Genomic DNA, 23,496 nt, shown 5'->3' on the forward strand with positions numbered 1-23,496 from the left:
TGGTACTAGGTTCCTGGTCATCAGATTCGCTGCCAGTGTATTGGATAATGTTGCAAACCATTCTGCAGCAGCTCATGACTTAGAGGATCTATTACTATTCATTGTGATCTATCTGAGGATGTTAAGCTGAGCAGCCTTATTGGTGCTATTGAATAAAAGTAGTCTGTGTTATGGTCTGGGGTTTCACCCTCTTTGTCATCTTTGATCAACAACACAAGTTTCTGCACTCCACATGAACTAAACACAAGCACCAACAGTAAAGCAACTATAAGTCCGCTCTCATGCTTCACAGAGGAAAGTTGACCAATGGCTGCAAATAAAGAAAGCCTTGTGATTTGTGCAGATGAATTCCTAGCCACGACAACATTGGCACATGACAAATTGTTTACCAATTCTCACTTTGATTCTTATTCTGCATTCTACCATTAGTTTTTTTTTTTTTTTTTTTGGAAAGCTTGAAGTTTACAATAAGGCAAGGACATAGCCTCTGTAAAGCATATATTTTTTCTTTACACACACACACACACACACACACACAGAGAGAGAGAGAGAGAGAGAGAGAGAGAGAGAGAGAGAGATTCTCTCTCCCTTTTGCTTTGGAAAACTCACTCCCAGAAGAACCCATTGCCAGTGAGAGGACCATTCCATACTCATTTATGTCCCTTTTTCTTGGACAGGTCATTATCTCTATCTGACAACAGTGTGTTACACTTTCTGGGAGTATATTATTATCTGAAATTTACTCCCAGTTGTTTCCATTGCTTTTCTTTTTTTTTTTGGGGGGGGGGGGAGCAGCTAATACATCCCACTGCCCTTTTGATAACCCTAAATACCATTTCTATAAATCCAGCTTGTACACTAACTCAGAGGTGAATTTAATACAGTAGGGAGCAAATATTAGTCCATAAAACATTGAGATTAAAATTCAGGATGAAAGGATATCAATGACAAAATTTGTTGATGACATTGGTATCCTGAATGAGAGAGAAGAGGAATTACAGAATCTGTTAAATGGAATGAACAATCTAATGAGTACAGAATATGGATTAAGAGTAAATTGAAGAAAGACAAAAGTAATGAGAAGTAGCAGAAATGAGAAAAGTGGGACACTTGACATCAGAATCGGGGATCATGAAGTAGATGAAGTTAAGGAATTTTGCTACCTAGGCAGCAAAATAACACATGTTGGACAGTGCAAGGAGGACATACAAAGCAGGCTAGATTTGATTTGACTGATTTTATTTTATTTCATGTTCCATAGGTCTGACTGTGTTGGGTATACAAGGATATGGAACGAGTCAGTTTTTTACAAATACGATAATATGATAATCTTATAGCATATACAGACATTTGAGTATGTAATTATATAAAAATTTATACAGTAATTTCTTTGAATAGCAGTACAGTAAAAGAAGATACATATTTCCTTAGAATCATTAAAGCACTACAGAAAAACATACAGAGCACAAAAGCATACAGAGCTCAAGTTAAATGATATTCTTAGTGACATTATGTCATCTTGTATTACATAATATTAAAATCTTACAATTTATTTATTTAAAAATTCATCTAGACTGTAAAAAGCTTTCTCTAGCAGAAATACTTTTAAAGCTTTCTTAAAGCTACTCTTGTTATGAATCCCTGTCATTATTTCAGGAGGAAGAGTTTTGTTCCAGTGTAGTGGACACCCTTAGCACCAAACTCAGATTTCTATGCTCGCAGTGTATGTCATTCTCCCTCTTTGTGTTATGCTCATGGTAATTACTCTTTGGTTGAAATATCTCTATATTTTTATAGACAAAACACATGAGAGAAAAAATATATAGGCATGTAGTTGTGAATATTTTAAGTTTCCGAAAGCTATTTTTACTTGAGTCTCTTGGATGCAGTCGACATATAACTCAAAACGCTTACTTCTGAGAAATGAACACTTTCCTTGCTAATGGCTGGTTGCCCCAAAAAATAATGCTGTATTCAATGAATGAGTGAAAATAGCCATAGTATGCTACTTTTGCTGTTTTAGGTTCAACACATGCAGTATTGTATTGTATTTTATTGATCCAGGCAATCATAGTATTGTACAGTTGTACATATGGTACTGGACAGACCAAGAGAGCATATTTACAAGTAATTTTTACAAATTGATTTTTACATTATTTTGTAACAAGGAAATTATCTATCTTAAACAAAACAGTCAATACAAATCATAGAATTGTATGGCTGTACATATGATATTGGACAGGTCAATAGAACATATTTGCAAGTAATTTATAATAAATTGATTTTACATTATTTTGTAATGAAGAAATTATCTATCTTTAACAAAAGAGTAAATACAAATGTTGTATAGTAAAATACAAACAGCCAATACAAATGTAATAGTAAAATAATCCAGTATATTTCATAGACATGCACAGTATGTAATTTTCAGACCCAACTGAACATTTATTATACAATTGTTTACAATTTTAACCGTTTTCAAAAAATGATCAGCGGCATAAAAGCATTGGTCCAAGAGATATTTTTTTAACTTTTGTGTGAAGGCTCTTGGGTTCTTTGTTGCTTTGATTTCATTTGGTGAATTATTAAACATTTGTATCCGTACATTTAAAACACTTTTTTTGGTAGCATGTAGTTCTAGACTGAATCATATGTAGGTCAGATTGCTGCCTTGTTGCATAGTTATGAATATCTCCATTGAATTTTAATGTGCAGTCATTGTTTAACAGGTATGACTTGACAAATGAGATGATATTATAAATGTAAGCAGAGGGCAGTGTCATAATGCCATTTGTTTTGAAATGTTGTCTGCATGATTTGTTATGTCTTAGGTTACATATTATGCATATTGCCTTTTTTTTTTTTTTTTTTTTTTTTTTTTTTTTTTTTTTTTTTTTTTTTTTTTTTTTTGCATTTTGAATATAAGCCCGGACGGCTTTCCGGGCGGGAAGGAGCGCCGATCCCCGGCACGAATCCGCCCGGCGGATGGTTTTTAGGCGGTTTCCTATCTGCCTCGGTGGCTGTGGGCTGGTTCCCCTTATTCCGCCTCAGCTACACTATGTCGGTGACTGCTGCGCAAACAAGTTCTCCACATACACATACACCACCATTACTCTACCACGCAAACATAGGGGTTACACTTGTCTGGTGTGAGACGTTCCCTGAGAGGTCCACCGGGGGCCGAGCCACACAATAACCCTGGGTTCGGTGTGGGGTGGCGGAGGGGTGAAGTGGACTGCGATAGTCGTCGTGGGGTTGAGGACCACTGTGGCTGCGGCGTGGACGGAGCCTCTCCGTCTTTTCTAGGTCCCCGGTTAACATAACATAACATAACAAGCATAATATACATGTATGAGAGCAGATTTTGTGACTGATTTTTTGAGTATCCTTAAAATGTAACACACAGTTGATAGCTTTTTTGGAATACAATTTGTGTGAGTCTCCCACTTAAGATTTTCTTCAAGCCATATGCCAAGAAACTTGACAGAGTCCACACACGTAAGCTTTGCCAAATGTGGGCATTTCTTGTTTTTGGGATGAGAGTCTGAAGTTGATGTACATTGTTTTCTGTATATTTATAATCAGTTGGTTCTGATTGAACCATTTGCTGAGTGACGACATAAGCAGTTAAATTTTTTGGTTGTGGTCCCCTGTATCAGTACCTGTTATTAGTATACTTGTGTCATCGGCAAATAGTGTGGTACATCCTGTAGCAAGCTATGTTCATATGTCATCATCAATGTATAGCAGAAACAGTATGGGTCTCAGGATTGAGCCTTGTGGCACACCGTATCTAATAGGCATTGTGTCAGAGGAGTGGACAGTACACTGATGGGTGGTTGTATTCTTTTTTTCAAAATTAATTTCAACTTTTTGTAATCTGTTTGAAAGATAAGATTCTAACCATTTGTTTGTAGTTCCTCTTATACCTTTATTTGCTAGCATCTTAAGGAGTATGGTATGGCCAATTACATCAAAGGATTTGGATAAATCTAAAAAGATACCAGTAGAGATTTGCTTATTATCCAGTGCTTATAAGGTTTTGTTGAGATACTCATAAATAGCTGTGGTAGTCATCTTTTGTTTTCTAAAAGGATAAGGATAGTTTATTAGTAAATTCTTCCAATCTGGTGTAAAATAATTTTTCAAATATTTTTGAGAATGAGCTGAGCTGTGCTATGGGTCTGTAATTGGCTACATCATTTTTAGGGCCCTTTTTGTGAAGTGGGGTAATTTTAGAAGTCTTTAGTAGGTCAGGGAAAACTCCATTTGTAAAGGATGCATTTATTATGTGGGTTAGAGATTCTACAATGGATTCTCGACATATCTTTACAGTTAAATCAGGAATGTTGTCACTGCCACTGGAATACTTATTCTTTAGTCCTTTTATAGCTGTAAGTACTTTAGTATTGGAGGCTTTGTGAAGAAACACTGATGCCTGTACTGGTATAGTTTCCATTAGTGTTTGGTGTTGAGTATTTGGTCTGTGGCAGTTTTTCTTTATCAGGTTTTCTGCTATTTTGCTAAAATAGTCATTAAAACCATTTACTATTTTGTGGGGATCTGGTGTGACTTCATCATTTAGGTTTAGTTTTAATGTTTTGTTTATAACATGCTGCTTACTGCTTGTTTCATTTTTTACAACTGTCCACAAGCCTTTCATTTTATTGTAAGATTCATTTATAAATTTATCATTGTATAATTTTTTTGCTTGTTGGATTTCTTTTCTGTAGATTGCAAAATAGGTCTTACAATATGACCTAAACTGATCATCGACTTCATGGTGTTTCATGTGATTTTTTAAGTCACACTTTTTTTGGCTGGAAATCCTTATCCCTTTTGTTACCCATGAGTTTGTGTGTTTGTTTCCAATTTTCCTGGATACTGATAGTTTACTGTTTACAGAGTAATTTATTACTACATCAAGTCTTTGCGTTTATGAAAAGCTGATCTAGAGCTGTTTTTGAATTTTTTGTGATCTTGGTTGGTGTGTTTATAGTTGGGGATAGGTTGAATGAATTTGTAATATTCAACAATTCATCTTTGTTTTTTCCAGGTGTGAGGAAGTCAATATTAAAATCTCCACTTATTAAGAGGTTTTTGTTTAGTGAGTGAATTTTTGTGAGTAGTGCTTCGAGGGAGTGATTGAAGGTTTGGATGTTCCCATCAGAGGCTCTATATACATTCAGTATCAATAGGTTATAGTCTGTTAAGATAATTAAGGAGAATTCAAAGTCTGTTTCTATTTACATATTATTGTACTTTGTGAGGCTTTTGTAGCTTAAATTATTTTTGACATAGATTGCTGTACCACCTCCCTTACTTTTGTTCTGACAAGAATAACCAGCTAGAGTAAATTCGCGACGTTGCATTTTTTAAAATTTTGTCTTCTGTTAACCAGAGTTCAGTAATACAGAGAACATCTAAGTGTGACTTTGTTTTTTGGAAGAGATCTATTTCTAGTAACTTATTAAACATTGACTGCACATTATGGTGTAATATTGTAAAGTATAATAATGACTGTTTTCCAATGGAATGATTTTTGACACCACTCACTGGGTTTTCTTGTAGTTTTGGTTCATGAAGATTTTGCTCTGCATCTGTTTTCCTTTGGTTTGCTGCTAGCAGGGAGCTACTGGTGTTCTTGCCCATAAAAAATCCTGGCTGTAGGCTGGAGGTCTGCATTTTCATGTTGAAGATCTTGTCACAGTTTCCAGTGGTACTGATTTGGAGTGTGGCTGCACATTTTTTGCTGTTTATGCTTGGATGTCGTGGGCTGACTGATTTGTGGCACTTGACAAGATTTTTGCACAGGATGTTGGTGGTGACTTGGTGCTGACTGTGGATACCTTCTTCTTTTCTAACACTGTTTCTGATGTTTTCCTTGATGATCCTGACTGCATATTCACTTTTGTTGTTGTTACTGATGGCTCATCAGCTCCTGGTGTTGTTGTTGGTTCAGCTGCAGTATTGCTCATTCTTCTGAGATTGTCCACCAGATTAGTTTCATTGGACCACAAATATGTTTGATGTCCTGGTGTAACACGTTTTATGGCACTACTTGTTACCAGTGGACTTTTGATGGCATTCAGCAGATTAACACACAGTTTATTTTTCCCATTTTTACGTAAGTGAAGCCCATGCCTAGTGAAGTCTTTCCATTGTAGAGTTTTAGATGGAAACATCTAAAACTCTGATGTGTTCACTGTAAGATGCCTTCTGCGTCAAGTAACTGTTCATTTCATAGATTTTGCGGTTTTCATTTGGCATGTCATATATATATATGGTATTTTGTATAGAATTAGTTTGTGTGCCTAGTTTTTGCAATGGTTTCATCTAGTGTCATAAAACCATGTTTTGATCGATTAATATCATTTGCACCAGCTAAGATGACAACGTATTCATTTTGTCCTAGACTAGATGTTTCGTTTTGTATATTGCATGTTGCTTCTTTGAATATAGCATTTGGCTTTATCAAAGATGTAAATTTATAACTGGTTGTTGAAATTTTGTTCAGTACTTCTGCACAGTTCCTACCGTGACTATCTGAAAGTAACAGTACCTGTTTTTTATTATTTGTAAGCTGACTCAGGTTCGTGTTTGTTTTCAACTTACTGCAGTCATTTTTCTTAACCATTTTTAAATTACATGAGAAGTGTTCAGAAGCACTTTGTAGGTTACCTTTGTTTACTGTTTCACATTTTTCATGTTCACTCTTCTTCAATGGAGCGTCATTTCTTTTGTTAGTACAAATATTTAACACAACATCACTGTACAAATTTCGAACTTTTTCCTTATGTGGCGGGTCAGAAAGGTTTTTGATCATGCTTTCCAGTAGCAGAGCATGTTCTCTTGTGGCTTGGAGTTCTTTCTGCAGTGTTTCTAATACATTGGTTTCACAATTTTCACGATACATTCCAGTCGCAGCTAGATAACCGTTGCACTTTGTTCCACAAGCACACTATATGTTTTCAAGACTTACTTTCGCAAAGCAGTTTGGATGATACCACATATGCATCACTGGGCATGTTCTAATACCGCTTTTTACTATTTTATCACATGATATGCACTTTGTAGACGCTAAATACTGATAGTTTACAGAGTAATTTATTACTACATCAACAAGCTCTGCCATCTTAAACTACGGGACCACCCGTAAAGCATTTGTAGCAGAGCTAAGCCTCTTACAGAGATCTATTATATGCGAAGATCAGTTCATTTTCTTGTCAGTGTGTACGCCAAGAAATTTTGTTGTGTCCATTCTGTCTATTGGCTGATTACCATATGTCACATTCAATTCTCTCTCTTTGTCTGTTTTTATACAGGACTGAGTAAAACTGGTCTCACTATAATTTAATGAGAGACCATTCATCTTGAACTAGTTAACCACATCTGAGAGTATGTGATTAATGGATTCCTCCAGATTACTCTCTGTTCTACTTATCATAAAAATTGTGGTACCATCAGCAAATAAAGTCAATTTACATGACAGGCTTGTACATGATGGTAGGTCATTTATAAAAATCAAGAATAATAGTGGCCCAAGAATTGAACCCTGAGTCAAGAATTGAGCCCTGAGTTACTCCACATGCAATGGAACTCCATTCAGAATGTGCAGAAACATCACATACTCCACCTGAGCTATTCTAGACAACTTTTTGTTTTTTGTCTTGGAGATATGACTGTAGCCAATTACCTGCAACTCCACTTATTCCTACCAATTTTTCTTTTTGCAAGAGAATCTGGTGGTCAACACAGTCAAATGCATTAGACGAATCACAGAAGACAGCAATCATCAGCATTTTCTCATTAAGTCTCTATGACTTCTTTGCAAGTGCATAGATTGTGTCTTCTGTTGAACAGTCCTTCAGAAAGCCAAATTGGCTCTTACTGAGAACTCCATTCTTCATAAGATGACCAGTAATTCTTACATGTATTAGCTTTTCTAGAATTTCAAAGAAAGCTGTCAGCAAAGAGATAGATCAATAGTTAGTTAATCCAGTTTTATCACCCATTTTGTATAGGGATTTCACAATGGCATACTTAAGCCTACTGGGAACAACACCTTTTTGAAGGGAAACATTGAAAATATGATAGAGCATGTCTCTTATCCACACACAAGAATATTTCAATAAATTATTAGAAATATCATCAACCCCAGCAGAATTCTTACTTTTTAGAGACATGATGATTTTTTGAATTTCATCTACAGTGACAAGACAGGCACATTTCTGGAATTGTGTTTGAATATACAGCTTGACAAAGAGTTATGGCTTCATCAACATCTGGCTTGCAACCAGTCTGTTGAGTTATTGATAAGAAGGGTTTATTAAAAATCTCAGTGGCACTTTTTTGGATTATCTACTAGGGTTCCTTCATATCTGATTTTATTTACATATTCTCTGCTTGTTATATCTCTTCCTGTTTCTTTTTTTACAATACTTCAAATTGTTTTTATTTTATTATTAGAATTATCTATTTTCTTCACATAATAAAGGGCTTTTGATTTCTGTATTAGTTTCTTTAAAATTTTACAGTATAATCTATAGTGTTCCCATTCTTCTACATCTTTAGGTAATCTTATTGCAACATACGTTTCCCTTTTGGTTTAACACGACTGTTTTATACCTTTTGTAATCAAAGGCTTACTTACAGAATTGGAAGCACTGTTTCTGACCCATTTGTTTGGAAATATTTCTTCAGAAAAAGCACAGAATTAATTTAGAAAAACAGTTAAATTTAGTATCAATATTATTAAGGCTACATACCAATCGATTTGCTGCAACCTATGGTTGAAAGTTTCTTTTGCTTCTTTGTTCATTACTCTTATGAACTCCCATTGAGGAAATTGTTTTTTAAACAGATTAACATCTTAAAGAGTGTGAATTTGTCCATCATGATCTGAAAGTGCATTTATAACCTGCCTGACAGTAAAATTCTGATGTCTACTTACATCATAAAAAAATGTTATCTATCATAGTTTGGATCTCAGATGTAATTCATCTTGGAAAGTTTATGACCTATATCAGATTATATAAGGTCATCACAATCTCAAAGTCAATTTTATTCTTCCATTATATGTAGAAAAGTTTTTATGTAACCTGGAGGTGCCGTGTACACAACCAGCACTATTATTGTGTAGAAATTAGTTATTATTTCAGTTTCTCATGCCTCAAGTTGTTATTCTGCACAATATTTCTTGACATATGTAGCCTTGATGCTACACTGCCCTTAACATAAATTGCTACTTCACTTTTGTCTTTACTTTTCCAACAGTAGTGTGTTACTAAACTATAACTTACTATAGATGGCAAGGCACATTTATTAGTAACATGGTGCTCAGTTAAGAACAAAATCTGAGCATTATTTATGCAGGGTGGCGCAGATGGATCGGGTGGTTTTGAAGTGGACTGTACGTCTGGAGGGGGGGAGCCAGGTGTTCGGCGACTTCGTCCTGTGGTGGGGGGGGACGGGAAGTTTCAGTTGCAGGCTGGCAGTCAGTCGCGATGGCTACGTGGTCCGTTGAGCATCGTGTTTTCGCAGTGGAAGAGTTCATACGCAATAACGAGTCAATTGTTGCTGTGACGCGTGCCTTTCGCCGGCGTTTCAACATCCCACCTCGCGGTAGTGTTCCTAAGCGAGATACGATATTGAGTCGGGTGCATAATTTCCGCACTACTGGTTCATGTGCTCCAAAATGGACGCCTAGACCACCAGCAATAACAACGCCTGAGAACGTGGAGCGTGTGAGACGCGATGTCACTGCGAGCCCACGTCGATCAACGAGACGTCGTGCTCAAGCTCTTGGAATGTCACGTCGGAGCCTTCAAAGGATTCTTAACGAAGAACTGAAATTCCACCCCTATAAAATCCTGTTGGTACAGAAGATTCTCCCAACAGACCATCTTCAAAGGCTTCAGTTTAGCCAACAGATGTTGGAGTTATTGGAAGATGTAAACCTGATTATCATGATGTCTGACGAGGCTCACTTTCACATTAACGGATACGTAAACAAGCAAAATTGCCGTTACTGGGCCGACACTAACCCAAGAGATCTACACCAATGGCCTCTCCATAGTGACAAAGTGACGGTTTGGTGTGGGGTTTCTAAGGTAGGGATAATTGGTCCTTACTTTTTTGAAAATGAAAGGGAGCAGGCGGTTACTGTTAATTCGCAGCGTTATGTGAACATGATTGAAGATTTTCTTCTCCCACAACTTGAAGAGAACAATTACGACATGGGCAATATGTGGTTCCAACAAGACGTTGCAACTGCACATACCGCTAGGATATCAATGCAAGCTGTACGCGCTCTGTTCCCTGGCCGTTTGATTTCCCGTAATGGAGATGTCCATTGGCCCCCTCGCTCGCCAGACCTCACGGTATGTGACTTTTTCTTATGGGGCTATTTAAAAGCAAGGGTCTACATGAACAAACCCCAGACCATTCAGGAGTTGAAGGCAGCAATTCACACCGAAATCACATCAATTCCTGGTGATGTGCTTGAGCGGGCAATGCGGAACGTTAAGGACCGACTCCAAGAATGCGTCGCTCGAGAAGGAGGGCATTTGATGGATGTAATTTTTAAAAACTAACATTACTATTTTTTTGTTAATAAACTTCCATTGTAACTACACGTTTTGCACTTTATTTCAATCCAATACCTTTACAATTGACAGTTTGACAAGTATTTTAAAACCACCCGATCCATCTGCGCCACCCTGTACAATGCTTTTCATTAATTTTAATAAGTAGTTGATCTGTTTTGTTTAAGAGGCCTCTTATATTTTGATGAAAGAAAGAGATGCCTTCCTCTTGCTTTTTATTCTATTAGTGCTGTTGTTACCTGACAGAGAATCCAGTGGAATTTGCCTTGAGACAGGAGGGAGGAGACACTTGACACTGCCTACTGTTGTCCCTTCTTTTTCTTCAGGCTCACACACAAAAAATCATTGAGATGTGAAGCACTGGAAACCAGGGAATTCCTGGCCTAGAGGAGTCTACTAGTATCGGATATATGCCTTAATTTGAGGAACAAATTTCTGAGACTGTACATTTGGAGAACAGCATTATAGGTTTGCGAAAAATGGACTTTGGAGAAACCGGAACAGGAGAGAATTCAAGCATTTGGGATATGGTGTTACAGAAGAATGTGAAATTTAGGTGACTAATATGGTTAGGAATGAGGAACTTCTCCACAGAATCTGTGAGGAAAGGAATATATGGAAAACACTAACAAGAAGAAGGGACAGGCTGACAAGACATTTGTTAAGACATCGGGGAATAACTTTCATTGTACTAGAGGAAGTTGTAGAGGGTAAAAACTGTAGAGGATGAGAGAGACTGGAATATGTCCAGCATATAGTTGAGGATGTAGGTTGCAAGCGTTACTCTGAGATGAAAAAGTTGGCACAGGAGAGGAATTCGTTACAGTCCACATCAAACCAGTCAGGAGACCACAACATTGTCCTGAGAATTTTTCGTCATCAAACTTTGCTGTTTTTCATATTAGGAAAAGCTGTGAATTTATTTTCTTGTATATGGTGTTTATGTGGATTCTCATACATTACTCCAACGAAATTAGGTATTCTTTATTCATTTAATAGCATAATTATTTATACATTCACATCATACATTTCTCAGTGTATTCGTTTAACAGTTGTGCACAGAGTTTCAGATTTACTTATAACAAGATTAGTGTCTTTTTTTAATGTTTACTTGCATTGTCCACCACAAGCCTACAACATACATCCTTTAGTGTATTAATATTTAGAACACCTGCTACAATTATATAAGGGAATTCCATACTAGCCTTATCTAAAAGGACTTCTAACTCTTTTTAGAAATCAATTTATCTGACTGTTTGGTGATCTGTAGAGCCCTTTTATCACTCACTTTTCCCCATTATATGTTTCTGTATTGCTGCAGCTTCAAACAGCATTTTTGGCAGTTTTCTACTGGCCATGGAATGCCCCCCCACCCCCACCCGCTGTTGTTCAGATCTGCAGAAATTAGTAACTTTTTGATATTCCTGCACGTTGTAAACATTAATTTCATTTCCTTTTAATCCATGTTGTGACATAATAAATATATCTGGTAACTTTGCAGCTACTAGTACTTCTGTCTATTCTAATTTACTGGCTGCATAAAGTACTTTCTGCTCCCAGATCCTTGTATTAGAAATATTTGTGTTAATGTTTTGATCTTCTGTGGCACCTTTTTTTTCCTGTTGGTACAAAAAATCCTGCTCCTTGAGATGTTTTTGCTTTTCTGTTCTTTCTCCTCTCCCGTACCTTGCCTGCAGGATCTCTGCCACAGCTTCTTCTGCTTGTGATGACACTGCTTCTTCTTCTGCTGATGATGACACTGCTCCTCCTTCCTTTGCAGGGCAGAGTGGTTACCTCTTCTGTTCTTTCATCTTGTGGCTGTTTTGCGTCTGTTACTGAATACAGTACTCTATCTTCTATTTCTTCCTTCATTAACAGTGGTGTAGGTCTATGTACCTGTTCTTGTGCACTGCTAATTTTTTTCTAATATTCCTTTGCACAGAATTTTTTTTTTTTTTTTTACCATAGTTGTTTCTGTGGAGGCCGTGAGTTGTGAAATGTTCTCTCACTGAACTTGTTCCTTCAATAAATATAACATTAGGAAAAAAATGCTACATTTGAACATTACAGAAGGTGAACTACTCACTGTTGAGAGGAATGTCGTTACACATATTGCCAAATGCATTGAAGTTGACGGACATCATTTTGAGCATTTATTGCATTAATTTGGTATTTACAGGTAATCACGCTGTAACAGCATGCATTCTCAGAAATGATAAGTTCACAAAGGTACATGTACCACAATCGAACAACTGAAATAAAATGTTCAAACGTACCTACATTCTGTATTTTAATTTAAAAAACCTACCTATTACCAACTGTTCATCTAAAATTGTGAGCCATATGTGTGACTATTGCAGCGCCATCTATCACAAAGCAAAAAAAGTGGTTCAACTGAAACATTCATATTTCTTTACATACTACACGAATATGTAATAAAAAATTGGGTATCCTATTTTAAAAAAACGCTATTGATATCCGTTTGATCTATGGCAGCACCATCTAGCAGGCCAACCATAGCGCCATCTGGTTTCCCCCTTCAAGCCAGATGAGTTTCGTTCTTTGTAGTTTTTCGTTTGATGCTTATTTCGTGAGATATTTGGCCCGGTTACTATCAATGGACCACCCTGTATATTATATATGTGTGCGTGTGTGTGGGCATGTGTGTGTGTGTGTGTGTGTGTGTGTGTGTGTGAGAGAGAGAGAGAGAGAGAGAGAGAGAGAGAGAGATATTGTCCTCTGTGTGTATTTGTACTCTAGTTCAAAAAGGGTTTAATCTGGAAGCTAGCAAGTTTGCTTTCTTTATATGTGTGCCTGCCAATGACTCAAAGTTTCTGCCTTTCAGAGAGTGGTCTCCTTTAATCCAAAAAGTATTTACATTTATCAGAGTTTTCCTATAAAATTGAAACCTGAATCTATTTGAACCTGCTTACTGTACTTATTAGGCCTTAGTCTCCATCTACAAATTTCAAACTCACACTTTCTTCCATTACCAAATTGACTATTCTTTGATGCCTAAGGGTGTGTCCCATCAACTGATCACTACTTTTAATCAAGCTGTGCTACTAATTTCTTTCTTCCTCACTTTGAGTCGATGCCTTTCCATTATTTGTTCAATTCATCCGTCTAATTATTAAAATTATTCTGTAGGACCACATTTCAAAAGCTTCTGTTCTCTCTTAGACCCCACTGTTTATCATCCACAGTTCACTTCTGTACAAGGATACACTCCATTCAAATACCTTCAGAAAATACTTCCTAATGATTAAATTTATAATCAGTGCTAAAAACTACTATTTTCCACACTTTTATTACTATTGCCAGACTGAATTATGCACCCTCTCTACTTCAGACAGCTTCAATTATTTTGCCACCCGAATAGCAAAATTCCGCTACTACTTCTAATGCCTTGTTTCCTAACCTAATTCTATATCCATTAGCTAATTTAATTTGACTACATTCCATTGCCTCATTTTATCTTTGTTGATTTTCATATTATAACCTATTTTAAGGCATTATCTATTTCATCCCATTGACTTTTCCAGTAATTTTCTGTCTCTGTCAGAATTAAAATGTCATCAGCAGAAGCAAAAGCAAAGTTTTTATTCTTCTCCTGGCACCTTAATTCCTTTTCCAAATTTTTCCTGATTTACGTTACTGCTTGCTCAGTGTACAGATTAAGTGATACCAGGGAGAGGCTACAACTGTCTTACTCCCTTCTTCTGCAGATGTTATTAATTCTAGGTATTATTTTGGTACCATAACTTACTGAACTGATAGTTTTGTGATATTTATACCTGTCAGCACTGGTGTTCTTTGGATTTGTGTTGTTACATTCTTCTTGAAGTATGAGGGTATTTAGCCTTTCTCATATATATTTCACACCAGGTGGCGTAGTTCTGTTGTAGCTGGTTCACCCAAAAATCTCAATAATTCTGAGGCAGTGTTTTGTACTCCAAGGACCTTGTTTTGACTTATGTCTTTCAGTGCTCTCTAAAACTATTCTCAGATTGTCTTAGCTCCCACCTCATCCTCATATACTTCCTCTTCTCTTTCTATGACAATCTTTTCAAATTTGTTTCCCTTGCACACAGATTGTCTACACATTCCTTCCACCTTTCGACCTTCTCTTCTTTGCTTTGATGGCGTTGTAATCTGAGTTCTTGATATTCATATAGGCGCTTCTCTTCTCTCCAATGGTATCTTTAATTTTCCTTATTCATGCATGCAGCTACAGTGTTGCATTTGCCCTCTAGCCATTCCAGCTCAGCCATTTTGAACTTTCTGCCAATCTCATTTTGTAGATGTCTGTGTTTTCTTTCATTTGCTACAATTGTTGCACTTTTATATTTTCTCATTTCGTGAGTTAAATTCAGTATCTCCCATGTTATTGAAGGACTTCTACCTTACATTTTTACTTATTAGAGCCTCTGCTGCCTTCACTATTTCATCTCTCCAAGCTACCGATTTGTCTTCTTTGTATGCCTTTTCTCTGTTACAGTCAATCTTTTACTTAACTTGTGTAGCAGCAAGTCTACTGGGTATTTCAATGCGAGTCCTTGAGATAGGCCAGTTCGATATCCACAACAACTTTCAACATTTTGACTAGACAGATAGAATTGAACTAACAGAATGACTAGACTCCAGGCAGCATCCTTTTGTCAACTCCATGACAGTGCTGTGAACTGAAGAGGTTGTGTCTTGGAGCCAGCTGTTGATTGGTTGTACAGTGACATGGGTTACTACTTACACTTCTATACATGGACTTACGTGGCATGGTATCAGTAGCACACAATACCACATTCGTCTTCCACAAAACTCCTTGCCACTGTTGTGCACTGGTGCTGCTGAAAACAATGGGGTGAGATGGAGGTCTGGGGTTGAAACCATTGAGGAGGCAGGAGCTGGAACTCCAGAACTTCAGTCAATGACAAGCTCCTGCCCACACCCCAACATTCATCTCACAAATGTCTGGAAACATTGGTCAAAAAACTAGCAACAGGGTATGCATCCACTCCCTGGGTCAGAGCATCTTTTTCTGTTGGTGGAGGCATGAGGGTCTTCAGTGGCCCACCAGAAGTTTGTAGGATAAAGAAGGCCCACTTCCCATGGCTGAGGCTGCGGAGACAGTGATGCTGCTGTGTTGATGTCCATTGGCTCCCTGTCTGGCAGCACAGGACCTGAGAGATGCAATGACTGCTGAGGCTCCAGGACCCTCCACGCCACCAAATCTGTGAATGGAGAACAAGTGGCAGGATCATGCAGTCCAGACAAACATAGCAGATTGTGATGCTGCTCCTACAGCTGGTGGGTTACTGTACAACATAAAGGAGTGGCCCAAGACGTTGGTGATAACACCACATTCCCAGCTCCTGTGTCTGTTGAAAACTTTGAAAAACAAAATCAAATCATGTACATTAAACTTACAGCACTGTAGAAGATGGGCTGACCACTGTGTAGGTTTCAGCAGCTGAAGCAGTGTCCTATATCCGTGCAAGAGCTCTGCTTGCAATTTGCCATTGTGTGGCTGGGATGGCAGGGCAAGGAGAAGAACACTAAATTTTGCTCCTACATATGGGAGGTGTGTATCGTGTTCATCTGTTGAGGAAGCATTCCAGTTCACCATTGGATTGAGGGTGGAATGAAATGGGCATCACATGCATAATGCGGAAGGCATCACAAAACTGCTGAAATTCTGCCAATGTGGACTGGGGTCCAGTGTTCAAAACCAACACTTCAAGTAAACCTTCAATGCAAAAAATTTATATCAGAGTCTTCATAGTGCCAAGTGTTGTGGTGGATTGCATGGGCACCACAAATGGAAACTTGCTAAAGGTATCTACCACAATAAGGCAATGGGAATTCCAGTAGGGACCTGTAAAGTCAAGGTGTGCTGGGATTGGGCCAACCAAAAGCTTTTTGTGGCAGAGCAGCCTGGTATTCACGAATCTTCTTTATGATATGTGGCCAACTGGTGCAGAGGCACTGCAACAGAATCTTGAGCTTGGTGTCTGCAGTCAACGCCTGAACAGTCCGTCAGTGGTCAATGGGAAATCCATCAAGTGTCTCATTGTCCTGGACATCAATAATAACAAGTGCTTCTTCTGAGGAGTCAGTGCTGACTGGTAGGTGAGAAAGAGTGTTTGCATGGGAGGGGTGCAGGGACCAGCATTGCAATTTTTGTGCCATGCATGGAGGGACAGGCCACGAAGGGGTGAACAATGAGGTGAGAGGCTTGTGGTTCATCACCAAGTAGAATTTTCTGCCATATAAGTATTGGTGGAATTTGGTCACTCCATGTATGGCAGCAAGAGCTTCTTCCTCAATCTGGAAGTAGTTGAACTGTGCTTTTTTGAGGAGCTTGGACGCAAAAGCAATTGACCTGTTCCATGATCCAGCTCTGTGCAAGAGAACAGTGCCAATCCTGTGAGAGGATGCATCAACAGCCAGCACGATCGGGCTAGTGGGATCAAATTGCATCATGCAGTGATTGCTTAGGAAAGCATCTTTCAACTTATGAAATGTAACTTGACACTTCCCAACTCACTCTAATGTAACTTTCTTTTACCAAAGACAATGCAGAGGGGCTGCAATCTGTGCAGAATTTGGAATGAATCAAATGTAATAAGTTAGTTTACCCAACACAGCTTGGAGTTCACTGACTTTCCTAGGAGCTGGGAGGTCATGGATGGTGATTAAGTGTGACTGCAAAGGGTAGATACCCTGACTGTTGATAATGTGTCACAAATATTCAATCTCAGTGTGCTGAGAGCACGTGAAACAATTTCCTGAGATTGAAAGTACATTCGTAGGGAGTACTGCCCGCTACTCACACACATTTGACTACAGTCTCTGGCTGCTGGAGCCAGACTGCTAGCAGCAGGGCATTATGGGAGAGGCACCTGGGTGGGGATAAGGAGGAGGCTGGGACAAGGAGGGGGAGGGATAACAGGGTATGAGTGAGGGACAGTAAAGCGCTACTAGGAGCGTGTAGGGATGAGGTGGTGAGTGGGGTAGCTAGGTGCAGTCATCATGTTAGATGGAGGGTGGGGGAGAGAGAAAGGGGGTTAGCAGAAATAGAGAGAAGTAAAAGGACTGGTTACATTGGTGGAATAGAGGGCTGTGTAATGCTGGAATGGGAACAGGGAAGGGCTACATGGGCAATGATAATAACTAACGAAGGTTGAGGCCAGGAGGGTTATGGTAACATAGGATATATTGCAGGGAGAATTCCCAGCTGTGCAATTCAGAAAAGCTGGTGTTGGTGGGCAGGGTCTAGATGGCACAGGCTATGAAGCAGTCATTGAAATGAAGGATGTCGTGTTGGGCAGCATGCTCAGCAACAGGGTGGTCCAGATGCTTCTTGGGCACAGTTTGTTGGTGGCCATTAATGCGGACAGACAGCTTGTTGGTTATTATGCCGATGTACAATTCAGCACAGTGGTTACAGCTTAGCTTGTAGATCACATGTCTGGTTTCACAGGTAGCCCTGCCTTTGACAGGATAGGTGATGTTTTTGACAGGACTGGAGTAGGTGATGGTAGGAGGGTGTAAGGGGCACATGTTGCATCTAGGTCTATTACAGGAATATGAGCCATGAGGCAAGGGATTGGGAGCAGGAGTTGTGTAGGGTTGGATGAGTATATTGTGTAGGTTCAGTGGGCAATGGAATACCACTGCGGGAGAAGTGGTAAGGATAGCGGGTAGGACATTTCTCATTTCAGGACACGACAAGAGGTTGTCGAAACCCTGGTAGAGAATATAATTCAGTTACTCCAGTTCTGTGTGGTATTGAGACATGAGGGGAATGCTACTCTGTGGCTGGACAGTGGGGCTTTGGGAGGTGTTGTGTGACTGGAAAGATAAGGCATGTGAGATCTGTTTTTGTACAAGTTTGGTAGGGTAATTACAATCTGTAAAGACCTCAGTGAGACCCTCAGTATATTTTTAGAAGGACTGCTCATCTTTACAGATACCGTAGCAGTCAATTGTGACAAGTAACACCGAAAAATTGCAGGGGTGGGTGAGCGGCCAAATGGCAATCATGAAAACTGAAATAACCCCAGGTGGGTGTTGATTACAAAAACTTGTTATTGCTGTTCTTCCAAGGGACGCCGCAAATCATAAAGATCAGTCTTGGAAAATAAGCAATCTGCATCAAGCTTGTCCAGGAGTTCCTCAGGTTGTGGCGAGGGAAAAGAGTCCATCATAGTCTCTGGATTTACCACTACCTTGAAACCTGCACATAATTGTTACTTGCCTGAAATCCTCTTCGTAGTCACCAAAGGGGATGCCAGCTGACTGGGGAAATAAAGCCATTGCCCTACCAAGATAAGAGTTCCTGTGCCACTTCGTCTCTGATAGCATAAGGGAGGGGCTGTGCCCGACATAACCATGACTGTGTATTGTCTTTTATGGTAATGTGAGCCTTGAAATTATTAGCTTAGCTTAAGCCATCTCAAAAAAGTCATTAAATCTCATGTGCTATATCAATTGTTGTGATGATTATTTGTTATACAGAACTGAATAAAAGCACTCTGTTTTCAGTCCACAAGTGGCCCCTTGGGACCATCCGACCGCCATGTCGTCCTCAGCTGAGGATGCAGATAGGAGCGGTTTGTGGTCAGCACACCGCTCTCCCAGCCGTTATGATAGTTTTCTTTGACCGGAACCGCTACTGTTCAGTCGTGTAGCTCCTCAATTGCCATCTCAAGGCTGAGTGTACACCGAAAAATGGCAACAGCACATGGTGGCCCAGATGGTCACCCATCCAAGTGCCAGCCACACCCAACTGCGCTTAACTTTGGTGATCTGATGGGAACCAGTGTATCCACTGTGGTAAGGCCGTTACCACAGAACTGAATGCAGTGTGCTTTTTCAGATTCTAGGGAGAGTCCATTTTCAGAGAACTACTGTATAATTCTTCAGAAAACATCATTTACTGACTTCTGTTGCTTTCTCTGTAATAGGATTTGTAACAACACTAGTATCATCTGCAGAAAGTTCCAATTTTGCTTGTTGAATATTAAGTTGAAGGTCATTGACATGTACAAGAAATAGGCGGGCACTAAAATTTAACCGTGTGGGATTTCCCACTTAATAAAATTTTCTACCTTTTCAACATTGCCTGAACTATTCAGCACCATCTTTTGCATTCTTTTTGTCAAGTATTATTCAAACAAGCTGTGTGAAAAGCCACCATTTCCATAAAACTTGAGTTTTCCTAAGAGAGTTCATGGTCTACACAGTTGAAGGCCTTGGTGAGATCACAAAAAATACCGACTGGCATCTATATTATCTAAGGCTTGTACTATTTGATGAATGAATGTATAAATAGCATTCTCAGTCGAGCAACCTTTCTGGAATATCGAACTATGATACACTATGGAAATTGTTTCCACTTAAGTGCATGACTGCTCTTGAGTACATTACTTTTTCAAATATTTTAGAAAAAGACATCAGTAAGGAAACTGTATGATAGTTGTTTAGATTGTCTTGTCATCTTTCTTATTAAGCAGTTTAATAAGTGCATATTTTTACCTGTATGGAAAAATTACCTGTGCTATTGATGCACTGCATATACACTATGAACATTACTTATTGAGTTGGAAAAACTTTTCAGAATTCTGTTTGAAATTCCATCAACCCCAGAAGAGATTTTGCTTCTTTAGAATTTTTATAACTTTACTAATTTCAGTGAAGAACATTGGTGCTACTTCTAGTTGCTTAAAGTTTTGTGGAATAATGTTTTTAATACATTCTGTTTCTTCTTCAACTGAACCATTTAACACTATTTGTGCTGCTAAATTTAGAAAGTGATCGTTGAAAGTACTTGCACCATGTGAATTATTAATCACAACATTGCCATTTAGTCAAACTGTTATGGTATCTTCTACATTGACTGGCTGTTCTGTCTTCCATTTGACAATATGCCCTATAGTTTTAATCTTATTGTATGCTTTATTATTTTCTGTCGTGATGTACACACTTCTTGACATTTTAATGACTTTCCTTTAAAAATTACAGTATTTTTAGCACTATGCAAGTAAATTTGCGTCTTTACTTATTCTGACCTTTATATAGATTTCCCTCTTCCTCTTAGATGAGATTTTAACTTGCTTAGCTATCCATGCTTACTTGTTTTTTTAATGGATCTTCTGAATAACATTTTCGGAAAGCTACTTTCAAATATTGACACAAATTTGCTATGGAATAACTTGAATTTCACATTAGCATCTATTTCTATATATACTTCATCCCCTACCACCTCTTTTCAATTTTCTGTTCTCATTAAGAGGCTGAATTGCTTTACATGAGCCTACCTCAGGGCTATAAGATGCCATATTGTTTATTTCCATCTGTTTTGCATCATGATGAGATAGTCCAATAATCCACTAATAATTGGGTACGCATTAACTGTTTCAGACTGAGCACTGTCTATAAAAATGTTATCATTGTCCTACTATTTTGCTGTATATGGTGTAGAAAACTGGCAACTGAAATTAGATTGAAACACCAAAATAATGATTCTAGTTGATTTTCCCTGTCTGTATCTTTTAAGAAATCTACATTGAAAATTCCACGGACTACTAACTGTTTCTTCTTGTCTGACGGGTAGCTCAGTAGTTTGTCTAGATTTCTCATAAATAGCTGAAAGTTACCTAGAGGGGATCTGTAGACTGTTACAATTAGCAGAGAAGTATTCTGCCATAACAACTAACGAACACATGCTTCTAGTTTTTTTTTCAACACAAAAACTATTTGTTTCAGTTCCCTGTTAACTCTACATGAAAGTGATGCTAGTCTGTCATTACCAATATTTAACTTCTCCAGCATTGTGGGTACGTGGTGTTCAGAATTTTCAACATCTTCTAGGCATGCAAGAATCTCACATATCTTGTTTTTCAACTCCCTAATGTTCTGATGAAACAAATTAATTTTATCTTTTGATATATTTTATGATCATGTTCTGCTCTAATTTCTTTCAGTACTGTCTGTCTGTAACCTGATTCTAACCTAAAAAATGTGCCCCTTTGACTCCAGTAATCACAGAGATTTTGTCTTTATGCTTGTGGCCCCCTTAGACTTTCTGGGAAATGCTCAGCTAATCTTTTTCTTTCTCCTCCTATTCAGGTGCAGACCATGATATTGGTATCCTGATCTCCCAATTGCAGCATAAGGCATGCCACAGGCATGAGACATTGTTTCAGCTGAAAGTAATCTGGTCAGCTCTTTGTTAACATGGCTAACCACCGTGTTAACCTAGGAATGATCATGACAATGTCTGACTTCCAAAAAACCCCACACAAGTGTGTGCTGTTGCCACTCCTAGTTCTTCGAGGTCAGCTTTAATGCTATATTCTAAGTTGCTAGTCAGGCTGTTCCCCGCTCCTCTTTCTGTAAGTACCCAATCTTTTTCCATCAAAATATCTGCACATGCCCCCTATGTTCTCTGTCACCTGTCTGAGCGTAGAACTAGGTTTCACGAACTGGCCATGTCTTGCTGTGCTGGTACTGTGAACGACTGAAAGGAAGGAGAAACTACAGCTGCAATTTTTCCAGATGGTATGCAGCTTTTCTCTATGGTTAAATGATGCCATCCTCATGGATAAAATATTCTGGAGGTAAAATAGTCCCCCATTCAAACTTTTGAATACAGCTACGCAGGAAGACATTGTCACCAGGAAAAACAAAACTGGGGTACTATGGGCCAAAGTGTGGAGTGTTAGATGCCTTAACTGGGTAGGGAGGTTAGAGAGTTAAAAGAGGGAAATGGATAGGTTGAAGTTAGACATAGTGGGGATTAGTGAAGTGCAGTGGCAAGAAAAACAGGAGTTCTGGCCAGGTTTGTAAAATCAAATACTGGTAATGCAGGTGTAGGCCTAATAATGAATAAGAAAATTGATTGCAGATGAGCTGCTGTGAATAGCATAATGAATGCATTATTATAGCCAAGGTAGACATGAAACCAACACCCACCATGATAGTATAAGTTTATATGCCAACTAGCTCCACACATGATGAAGAGAGTGGAAGAATATGTAATGAGATAAAAGAAATTATTTAATTAATTAACAGAGAGGAATATTTAATTGTGATGGGGGACTGGAATTCAATAGTAAGAAAATGAAGAGAAGGAAAAATTATGGGAGAATATGGACTGGGGGAAAGGAATGAAAGAGGAACCCCTCTGGTCAAATTTTGCATGGCATTGACATAGGGATGCCGGAAGGTTTCAGGCTGAGTACATAATGGTAAGACAGAGATTTTGAAACCATATTTTAAACTGTGAGGCATTTGCAGGGGTATATGTGGACTGTCACCATAATTTATTGTTTATGAATTGCAGTTTAAAACTGAATAAACTGGAAAAAGGTAGAAAATGAAGGAGGCAGGACCTGGATAAATTGAAAGAACCAGAATTTATTGAGATTTTGAGAGAGAACAGGGGCTAGGAATACAATAGAAGATGAATGGGCAGCTTTGAGATATGCAATAATGAAGGCAGCATTGGCTCAAATAGGCGAAAGGAAAAGGTCTACTAGAAATCTTTGGATAACACAGGAGATATTGAACCTAATTGATGAAAGGAGAAAATATAAAAATGCAGAAAATATAGTAGACAAAACAGAATACAGACAACTAAAAGATGAGATTGCCAGGAACTGTAAAATGGCTAAGCAGGAATTGCTAGAGGATAAATGCACAGCTGTGTATGCTTGTACGAGGGTGTGCTGAAAAGTAATGGCTCCAAATTTTTTATGTGAAAACTCTTAAAGCTTTTTAAATAAAACAAACTTTACTAACATTCTACGTCTTCATTCTTGATGTCTAGATATTTATTTCTCAATGTAGTCACCCTAGTGACAAACACATTTCACCTAACAAG

At 38.4% G+C, this 23,496-nt stretch overlaps 1 pseudogene; it reads right to left on the minus strand.

Annotated features, from left to right (window-relative positions):
* Positions 1–19,341: 19,341 nt before the first annotated feature.
* LOC126472126 (5S ribosomal RNA) lies at positions 19,342–19,459 on the minus strand (annotated as a pseudogene).
* Positions 19,460–23,496: the final 4,037 nt, after the last annotated feature.

This window comes from Schistocerca serialis, chromosome 3 (assembly GCF_023864345.2).
Source record: "Schistocerca serialis cubense isolate TAMUIC-IGC-003099 chromosome 3, iqSchSeri2.2, whole genome shotgun sequence".
Classification (NCBI taxonomy): Eukaryota; Metazoa; Arthropoda; class Insecta; order Orthoptera; family Acrididae; genus Schistocerca; species Schistocerca serialis.